At 43.8% G+C, this 10,870-nt stretch overlaps 1 long non-coding RNA gene across 1 annotated transcript; it reads left to right on the top strand.

Moving 5' to 3' along the window:
- Positions 1-798: 798 nt before the first annotated feature.
- On the top strand, positions 799-10,026 carry LOC127696088 (uncharacterized). Its single transcript, XR_007980168.1, has 3 exons — positions 799-913; positions 1,263-1,392; positions 6,831-10,026. It is a non-coding gene; the product is annotated as an uncharacterized LOC127696088 (long non-coding RNA).
- Positions 10,027-10,870: the final 844 nt, after the last annotated feature.

Raw genomic sequence — 10,870 nt, 5'->3', positions numbered from 1 at the left:
TTTCTTTCTTTCTTTCTTTTTCTTTTTTTTTTAAGATTTATTTATTTGCTTGCATATATCCTGAAGGCCAGAAGAGGGCACCAGATCTCATTACAGAGGGAAACCATGTGGTTGCTGGGAATTGAACTCAGGACCTCTGGAAGAGCAGACAGTGCTCTTAACCTCTGAGCCATCTCTTTAGCCCCCTCCTCCCCCTTTTTTTGCCTTTTCATTTTCAAATCAGCAACCTTCTTTGTGCACACTGCCTTTCCCTTTGCCGAGGAACCTGACATAACTCACGGGCTCTGAGGGTTGGGTGCGATATCTTTAGGGCGTTGTTAGTTTGGTTTACCATGATAATAAATGCTCACCTTTCTCAAAGCCCCTCTACAGACTCATCTGACCCTAAACCTGCCTGTGAGGTAGGGACTTTCTCAGGTCTCACCCTGAGCCGCTTTGAAATAGAAGTTAGAACATACCTGAGGCCACAGTGCTCAGTTCCTTTCAAGGTTGAGGGTCTGGAGGACAGTTGTGGGGGGAGGTGTGGGGAGAGCAAGGCTTTGCTAGGGCCAGCTCACTTGTCTTCATGACTTGGCCGAGTCACATCCTGACTGTGTGCTTCCTTAATGGCTTTGAAAATGGCCACTCTGATAAGCTTACCACAAACAGCTTCAGTCTGAGGGTATAACCCAAATGCAGAACTAGTTGTATTTACTATAATCTGTTCCACAGAGACATGCTGACTGTGAAATCAAAACCCCCAGAGGTGCTGCCCTCAGCTATGTTGAATTTTCCAGGAAGGAGAAGCAGATTATTTACGGCAAAGATCAACCTACTTTAACGACAGAGGCAGCTTTTGAGGTGAGGATCTCAAAGCCCGTGATATCTCAAACACAGCTAACGAGAAAGAATTCTGACTGTCATCTGGACCCAAGTGAGTCGTTGCCTCAGTGAGCTCTGTTCCCTTCTGTTTGACAAAGGGGCTGAGGACTGAAAGAAACAAAATTCTCAATCTGCTAAGGAGCTAGATTTTTAAAAAAGTATATGAGTGTGTGTATGCGTGCACATGTGTGTGTGTGTGTGTGTGTTTGCGTGTGTGTGCACATGTGTGTGTGTGTGTATGCACATGTGTGTGTGCATATGTGCATGTGTGCATGTATGGACATGGTAGAATACCCTATTGGGGCATCTGATTATCTTTCAGTCAGTAATAGTGGGAGCCGGCTCTTAGACCAGGAAAAAAACCTGAAAAATAACAATGGTTTCCTTTGCATATTTACCAGGAGACTTGAGGTTGGCAGCACAAACCCCACCCCCAGCCCCACTCCAGCCCTGCTCCCAGCTATCTCGGAGTAGCTTGGCCTCCAGGAAAGCAGCTAAAGTCAAATACACTCGGAGCAGGTTTTTCTCAGGGTGAGTGATGACTCTGATTCTTCACGTTCCAGCCCCTAAGCAGTACTGCCTCAAATGATCAAAATGACAAGGCAGGAATGTTTCTGTTGGAGAGCCCGACACTGTTTCCAGAGTATTTTCCACTTGCATAACTTTGCTTTTGGCCCGGAGTGGAGCAGAAGGTGGAGTGTTCTCCACTGAAATCATAAAAATCTCTTCCCTGGCATGTGCACATTCAGATCTGTGCCTGATACTGTATGCTTTATTAACTACAGTTAGGTTTGCTGGGAGCAAAGTGTTTTTATCTTTGGCGAGGAAATTTGTGGGCTTTTGGTTGCTTGGCCTCCATGAATGGAAGAAGCATTGTGGCAGCAGCTTGAGACGTCTTATGCTGTGTGTGTGTGTGTGTGTGTGTGTGTGTGTGTTTCACTTTACAGTCTCTTTGTTGATTTGGGCTTATTTGTAAAAGGGCTTATTCTACCTCATGCAGCAAGAACTGCTATACCACCCAGGGAACTGTTTTTGTAGATTTGCAGACTCAAGTTTTCAAAATAAGCCTGACTCCCGTTTTGGGAAACTGAAGTTTTGTGCAAGAAGGAGTCATACAATAACAATTTAAGTGTATATGGGTGTTAACTTCATAAACAAAAAATCAGACACAGAAAGAAAACAAGTGAAAATTTGCATTAAGATGTTATTAACAGATGAAAGGATGGTAGGCACAGAGGGTAAGATAGCCTGCTGTGCAAGCGTGAAGAACTGAGTTCAGATTTTAGCAAATAATAATAATAACAACAACAGCAGCAGCAGCAGCAATAGTAATAGTAATAATAATAAACCTGGCATGGCCACAGGAGCCTATTACCTAAGCATTGTACAGGACAGAGACAGGACAACACAGAAGCTTGCTGGTTACCAACTTAGCTCCAAGTTGAGCGAGAGATCCTGTCTCTAAAGAAGATGGCAGGCAGGATACCTAATGCCCTTCTCTGGCCTTGCTGAGTGTGCACGGTTTCATGCATCAACATACACTTGTGCATATACAATACATCAAACATTCCTGTGTGTGCACACACAAGAACACACAGACACATACAGAGACATGCATGCTTGTGTGCACACAGACACATACAGACACAGACACACATGTGCGCATGCACACACACACACACACACACACACACACAGACACAGACCGAGACAGACGTGCATGCTTGTGGGCACACAGACACATACAGACACAGACACACATGTATACACATGCACACATATGCACACAGACATGCAGACATTCTCTCCCCCCCCTTACTAAGTAGCCTGTACATGAATCAGTGAGCTTCTCCTTTTTTCTCTAGGACCAAAGACTGATTTAAAAAAATATTTGCCTGGTATTTTGTAAAATTTTATCTAGATGCAGATGAGAACCTGGCAGCTTCTCATCTAAGCTTTACAAATGTAGAAGCCCTGACTCATGGCTTTGTAGAGCTGCAGAGGACTGAAGAAGCTGGGAATGTGTGCTAACAAGCAACTCTCTCAGTCTAAATGTTCCAGTCCTTTTCTGGAGAAACAGCACAGTGTGGGCACCTTAGCTAGCTCAGAGCCAGCGAGAATGCAAATAGCCTTCTTTAGAACTGCTTCTTCCTACCCTGCTGGTCTGGCCCCATGACTTCTCTCTGTGACTTCTCAGCTTGCATTTGCTGGATTTCTGCTTTATAAAAACCAGCTTTCAGCTTTATTCCAAGAGGGGTGGGGGGCAGGTGTGGATGCCAACTTATTGCAAAAGCCCATCTGCTTCCCGGCTTCACTAGTGGCCTCTTGCTTGGGGCCTCTTGGCTCTTTGAAATAGGAAAGAGGTTGGTCTGAGGAGCCCAGAGTTACCCCCTCCTGGAACTTTTCATTTGTTCTGCATTCCAAGTTTTGGCTATAAGTCTCATAATGGAATAACAGTATCTTCCTCATCCTAGAATCTCCTGGGCCTGCCAGGGCAAAGGACTTCAGTGAATCTGTAGAATAGAACTATAGGCGAGCTACTGAATGTTTCAGTCTGAATCCCAGTAGGATTCAGTAGGAAACTCTGGGTCTTTTTAGACCACCCCTCATACAGTTTTCTCATTTGCAAAGCGTGAAGTGTCACTGTAATTACAACAGTAACATAATACAGCAATACTACAATCAATCATGTGTTGTGCAACAGCATTTCAGCCAGTGGCAGACATATATACAAAAGATCCTGATGCTGCTCCTGGGAGGGCCAGAGGGAGGGGTTTCAGGTTCTTCCTTCAAAGAACTGAGCAGAGACAGGTAGTTTATTAAATGACAGTGTGCTTCGAAGGAGGAGAAGACGGCTGCAGGAGAAAGGGCTTGGCATCACAGCATAAGAGTGGAAGCCTTTATGCCACACAGCATGGGCTTTCTGGTCATCTACATAACATGGACTTTCTGGGCGTGCTCTGTCACCTGTAATTTTACATACAACTTCATAAGTTGTGTCTTTGATTAGCATCTTAAGCCTGTACTCAGGGGTGTCTGTTTTAGTATTTAAAAATTTTTAAAACTTTGTATTTGTGTATATGCATATGTGAGTGCATGCGTGCATGTGAGTGTGTGTGCATGTGTGAGTGTGTGTGCATGTGTGAGTGTGTGTGTGCGTGTCTATTAGTCAGAGGGCACTTTTTGTGGTTGGCCCTTATGTTCTACCTTATTGAGGCAGTGTGTCTCTTTTTGTTTCTGCTACTTTGTAGTATAATCTGGGCTAGCTGTCCTCTCCCATTTCACTAGAAGTGCTGGGATTGTGTGTCCTACCACATTGAGCTTTTGGTGATTTCTGGGCATGGAGCTCAGGTCATCATGCTTTTCCCCTGGACCATCTCCCTAGCTAATTATGAATATAGTTTTGTTTTATTTTTTGCTTTAGGATTTACTTTTATTTTGTGTGTATTTTCCCTACATGTGTGCAGTGCCTGAGGAGGTCAGAAGAGTATGTCAGTTCCCTTGGAACTAGAGTTGCAGATGGTTGTGAGCTTCTACGTGGGTTCTAGGAACTTTATGTTCATCCTCTGCTAGAGCAGCAAGTGCTCCTAACTGCTGTATCTCCCGAGCCCCCTATTTAGCGTTAGAGAGAGCTATAGGTCACCTTTGGACACTCTGCAGTACCTCCGCATTTACCAATAGCTGGTTTTAGTCAGTCTTGACAAGGATTTTCCAGCCTTCTTTGTCAATGTGTGTGTGTGTGTGAATGTGTGTGTGTGTCTGTGTGTTTTAAAAATATGTCCATTAGGCTCTGTTCAGGCCTTCTGTACTTCCCTCTCCACCTGGTTCTCCCACCTGAGGATATTAGGTTATACTACCTAGTGATGCCCTGGCTGCCTTAGTTTGCATAGGTGCATTCTATGGTGCTTGCATGCTGGTGAAGTAGCATTTTTCAGGACATCTCCCTTTATAACAACTTGGAGCAGTAAATAAGATAGCAATAAAAGCACAGAACATTTCACAAGCACCTACGACAAAGGGGAATCCTTTTAATTAGTCTATCAAAGGTGTTTTCCATTAGTAAAAATTAATCAAATACACATCTCTTTAACTGTCAGTCTACTTTGATCAACATGCAATGTCCCAGGATGTTCCTCTGAGTGGGTGTGAGTCTAACCTATAGTAAAGCTCTTGGACAGATATGTTCTTAGATTAAGAACAGAGATACCAGCAACAACCATGTCGTGTGATCCATTTTTATTACTTTCACTGACACATCTGCTCTGTGGCCCAAGTCTGAGAAAGTGTTTCAATCTGCCCGCTTTGGCTTTTGCATTGGCCAGGTCCACATCAACCTAAATACATTCTGAGAGCCTGTGTTTGGGGCCCATGAACAGGGCAGGCTAAAGAAGCATCGTACAGCAATACAGGCTAGGTTTAGATCTCAACTTGCATTTACTTCTGTGTGACCATGGGCAATTTCTAGCTAGTCCCGAGTCCTAGTTTTGGCTTTAAGGAAATGGAAATTGTGTGAACCTCGCAGAGCTGCCAAAGTCCCAGCATAACAGTGTGCAACAGCTGTCCGATTAAATGGTGGCTGTGATTTATATTGGTGTGGGTTATTTATATTGGTACACAGTCAGATTTGGACTGCTATACTTGGTCTAAGAGGGGCTATTGGGCTTCTTTTTTATTCCATGGAAGTTTCATGAATGAGGAGAGCTCTGGCCACCTGCTTATTCCTTCATCTGTGCATCCAGTCAACACTAGTAGTGCCCGAGTGTCAACATGACCGAGCACATAGGCACTGCCTTCCATACTGGGGATACTAGGCCCAAAGGACTGCAGGGGACATAGGGACCCCAACTTGCCTTCTACTTCATCTGGATGTTGACCCACCCATCTGCTGACTGCTCACTGTGACTTCACGTTCCTTTCTGCCCTTTAGTTTCCCATGGTTCATTGCTTCTGCTGCTCTGTTGACAACTCCTGACCTCTCCATATTGTTCCCTTGAAAGATCCCTGGAGAGGGGAGACCCTCACTCAAACCGCGGGATAATGTGACCCCCAAGAACTCATTAAAAACCATCCTTGCTGCAATCACACGAGGTTTATTCAGGAAACCAGTGCAATGGGGTTGAGCTCATATTCCACACAGGGGTAGAGGAGTTCGACCCCAAACAACTGAAGTCAGGGGTATTTAAAGGGGAAAATCACAAGGCAAGGGGTGGAGGACAAAAACATGCACAGAATGGGAAAGTACAGAATGGGGAAGTACAGGATGGCTCAAATTATGTGGTTATCTAGTTTCCGGAGCAGGATGTTCTAGCCCTAGGGCCAGGCCAAGGTCAAGCAATTCCAGAACTAAGGATCTAGTCAGGTGGGGCTTAGCCAACCATACAGTTCTGACTCTATTTCTGTCTCAGGCTCTAAGTTCACTAGGGGTCTAATTTTCTCATGAGGGGCTTAGGTCTTTCATTCCCCACTTCTCCTAATGCCTAGTTCTAATCTTAGAACTAGACTTCTGCATCATAGAGTTGATCATCCTGCTCCACGACTTGGCATCGCTGATGTAACATCAGAATTTGCACAACACTTACATGTTCCCTAATAAAAGCTATTAACCACTTAATCACGCAGGGTCCAATTGTAAGCAAAAGGAGTAAAATTACTAAGAGTCTCATCAAAGCAGAAAGCAGGGTGGTCAAGACTACAAGATAAGGGCCTTTCCACTGAGTCTCAAGGTTTCCTGTGAGGTGGCGTCCAACGTAGACCGAATCTCCAACTTGGAAGCGATGTGGGACTTGCGAGTCTCCTTCTCCTGAGTATGCCTCCTGGAGCTGCTTCCACGCCACTTGCTGCTTCACCCACTCAAGCGCCTTGAGCCTAGAGAACAAAAGCTTGAAGAGCACAAAGGGTAGAAGAGCTATCTAATCATTAACACCAGTCTCTGTGGTTAATTTTGTGGGTTTTTTTTTTTTTTTCATCAGGGTTCCAGCAACAGTTCCTGAAGCCTTCTTATATAGATCCAGTCACCTGTCTGGAAACAGTGAGGAGTCGCTGGCATGCCTGGAGCATTTAAGGCAAATCTCATATTGTGGGACACCTCCTGGGAGGGCCCAGTGGGCACCAAAGGAGTTGGGGTATCAACGAGGATCTCTGGGGGGGGCAGGTTAAAATGGCAGGGGCTGTTCAGAAACAAGGGGGAGAGGCACCACCCAGCCTGAGTCAGTCTCCAAGGTCAATTTAGTTATGGTTTCTCATAGGGTTTTGTTTATTTTCTCTACCTGTCTTGAGCCCTGGGGACAGTATGTCCAATAATGTTTTCAATTAGTCTCCAATATCTGTCAATTTCTGACTTACCTTAGAAACAGAACCATTGTCTGATCCAATTACCTTGGGCACTCTGAAACTCGGGAAAATTTCTTCTAACCTTGGCAGCTGTTTCCTGCTTACTGGGGAAAGTCTCAACCCATCTAGAGAAAATATCTATAAATGCTAGAAGGTATTCATAACCATATTCTCCTGCCTTAGCTTTTATAAAATCTCTTAATTTACTCTAGGCTGTCCTCTTCTATGTCTTTTGCCCTGTTTACTCTTTGCTACATAAGCATTTACTTGCTGGCATATCTTACACTGTTCTATTATCTCTCTAGCCTAAAACCTGAGTCATAAATATATATGTTAGGTCCCTTAACTGCCAGGACAAGGTTTTTTAATGAATGTTTCTTTTTTTTTTAAAAGATTTATTTATTTATTTATTATATGTAAGTACACTGTAGCTGTTTTCAGACACCGGAAGAGGGTGTCAGATCTCTTTTCGGGTGGTTGTGAGCCACCATGTGGTTGCTGGGATTTGAACTCATGACCTTCGGAAGAGCAGTCGGTGCTCTTACCCACTGAACCATCTCTCCAGCCCCCCAGGACAAGGTTTTTAATCCCTTAAATGATTCCATCTGTGCATTTGGCCTAGTGAGTCTTTGGCTTACTTTCTGAGGAGTATAGTTCTCCCTTCTTGTGTGCACCTTCTCTTGGTAATAGTTGGTAGGGTGGCAAGCAATCTCAGCATATTTTAAGTGAGACTGTTTCTTAATTTTGTCCCATTTCCCAATGGGTGTCTCTTACAGACCCATAACCACTATAGGCTCCTGCATATCCATTCCTGGAGCCACTTGCTCTGCCTGGTTATTACCCATTGAATCTTTTCTCTTTTGATGTCCTGGGCAGTGAATAATACTCATAGTTGCCAGCTTCATTAGGGCATCTAAGAGGTCCAAGATTTCCTGTTGGTTTCCTCTGATGTGAGCAGTCCTCTTGGCATATATCCCTGTGGACATGGAGTGTGGCAAAGGCATACCTGTTATCCGTATGGATGTTGATTTTCTTGCTGGTCCCAAGTTCCAAGGTCTTGGTGAGGGCAACTAGCTCCACTTTCTGCATTGACATGCCAGGGGGTAAAGATTCCTCTACCCAGATGACATTTGTGCCATCCACCATAGCAGCACCTGCTTATCTCTGTCCATCATGGAGAAAACTGCTCCTGTCTGTAGCGACTTTCAGCAGGGGTCAGTCTCTCTTTTTGGGCCAGTTAGCTCCATTCCATTGGGCAAGAAGCAAATCTTCCCCCCTCCCATTTTGGAGCGTATGTCTTGTTCCAACAGAGAGTAGGAACAGTCTGGAGTGACCCTAAATGAATGGGCTACCCGTCCCATCCCTAGGTCCACTGTTCTTTAGGTAGTCCATGAATACATTTTTGGTGCCAGTGGCTTCTTGGACCCAAGATCTTTTCTTGGAAACAGTGCCATTAGCTTGGAAGACCAAGTGTTGCGCCCCTGTGTCCATCAAGAACTGAGTGGTTTCTCTTTCACTCCCACAGTTATCCAGGGTTGGGGGAGGTGGTCAGAACCCCATCTCCCCTAGTCACTGTCTTCACCCAGGGCTAACACCTGGGTTTGCCATTTGGGGCCACTTTTCCCAAGACCTGGGAATTCCTGCCCCCGTCTTCTGTTAGGGCACACTCTGGCTCAGTGGTCTCTTTCCTTATAGTATGCACACTGGTCCTTTTCTGTCTCTCCTGCTTTTTCTAACTATTATAACCAGGATTCTCTGTAGCTTCTTCCTTCTCGGTCGTTTTTTTTTTCCTTTCTTTTTCTCTGTTCCTTCTCCTCCTCTGTCTCCCTGTCTCAGCAAACTGCACTAAATCCTTCTACAGACCTTCTCAGCAACCTGCACCAAATCCCTCTAGCCTCTGAAGCTTTTTCCTGATATCTCTACCAGCCCAGTCTATAAAAGCCATTGTCACAGTAGCTTTATATTCCTTGCCCCTGGAGTCATAGTGTGTATATTGACAGAATGCCTCTATGAGCTGCTCTAGAAAAGCTGCAGCTGACTGATCTGGTCCCTGCTTAATCTCACATATCTTGGTCAAATTTATGGGCTGCCATGCCCTCAAGACCTGCCAATGGAGTCTGGTGTTGGTCCTTCAGATGCCTCTTACCTTTTGTCTGAGGGGGTATTCTTTTTGGCTTCCTGTATTACAAATAAAACAGTCTCAAAGAGATTAATTAGTCTCTTGGGAAATATGTCCTTAGTGAGAAAGCTACTGTGGTATCAGGATAGGTGGTCTCAGGTCCTCTCCTGCTCCACTCTGTGGTCCTCTCTAAATATCAGTTGAGCATAATTATTACCATTTTGTAAATTATAAACCATAAGATCGACATAACACATAGTTTATCATCCCTTTCAATTAAACAGAACCCTTTCATCTGTATTATCTTAAAAGACTGTCAGAATTAATACTTAATTAACATTGTAAGAATTGACTCATGTCTTGGCTTTAAATGTCACCTGAAAATCATTTATTTAAATCTATATCAGCTTTCTCAAGATTAAACAGCTTAGGCTGTCTATGAGACTAACAGTCTTTAACCCCATCAGAAATCTAAGAGTGACCAATATTAACTGAAAATATCATATTCTGTGGATTTTTGACATTTTTGAAAACCAATTATCTATGTAAAGTAATGTGGACTGTTGTCTGTTAAACTATCTTCAGCTATTTGTGATTAAAACCTATAAAACACCCTAATAAGAAACTCAGAGCCTTATATTTCTATTTGGCCATAAACTCACAGGCTTAAACATCTCAGATCTGTAATAATAACAGCAAAGAAGGACTGGGGGTAAATCCTGTACTTTCAGATTTTTAATATTTATACCAATGAAGACCTTGATTCTGTATCAAAATAAAATCTGTATCAGATAAGAACTTATGCATTGAACTTAATAACAATTATAAAGATTTTAATATCACAAAGACAGATTTTTCATTTAATATTTTAGAATCTAGTCTTCTGGAGGTCTCCCTTATTTTGACCTCTCTCCCAATGGAATAATATAACCACAAAGTTTAACATCATATCCATCATAATAATCTGAACAATTTAAAATAAATGAAACAAACCATCTGTATCAACTTAAACCCAGAATTCCCACATCCACCACCTTGAGTGTCTTGTTAAGGCTTATTCTCCCCACCAGGGGGCTTCAAAACTCAAATATTTTGTCTCTCCTTTTGTTCTAACTTGGTGGACTTGAGTCATGTGACCTGATTTTGGCATCACAGAGAAAGAGTTGCTTTTCAGTTGGCCTTAAGTCCAAACAATATCGTCTGTCTAAGTCCAAGAACACAGAACAAGATATAAGACAACATCACACAGACATCCTGACCCTGCCACTGTCAGGCCTCTAGATTCAAGAACACAGAGCAAGGAAAATCAACACACAATTTGCCTCTAGAGGGGCCCACTTTCAGACACCAGGTGCCCCTGCACACGCTGCAGGAACCAGACAAACGAGATTTCAGCAAAACTCTGCTCCCGCCGTTACTGCCTTGCTGTTTACAGATGGAGAAGAGCCTTATTCCGCCCTCTCCAGGGCCTAAAGCGTCCTCCAGACACCCACGGTCTCAACTCTAGCTCAGCTGCCAGTTGAACTAACCCCACCAGACAGGCTCTCTGAGCCCTAGATG

The sequence above is a fragment of the Apodemus sylvaticus genome, chromosome 11, assembly GCF_947179515.1.
Source record: "Apodemus sylvaticus chromosome 11, mApoSyl1.1, whole genome shotgun sequence".
Classification (NCBI taxonomy): Eukaryota; Metazoa; Chordata; class Mammalia; order Rodentia; family Muridae; genus Apodemus; species Apodemus sylvaticus.
This window is presented reverse-complemented; position numbering and strand designations above follow the sequence as displayed.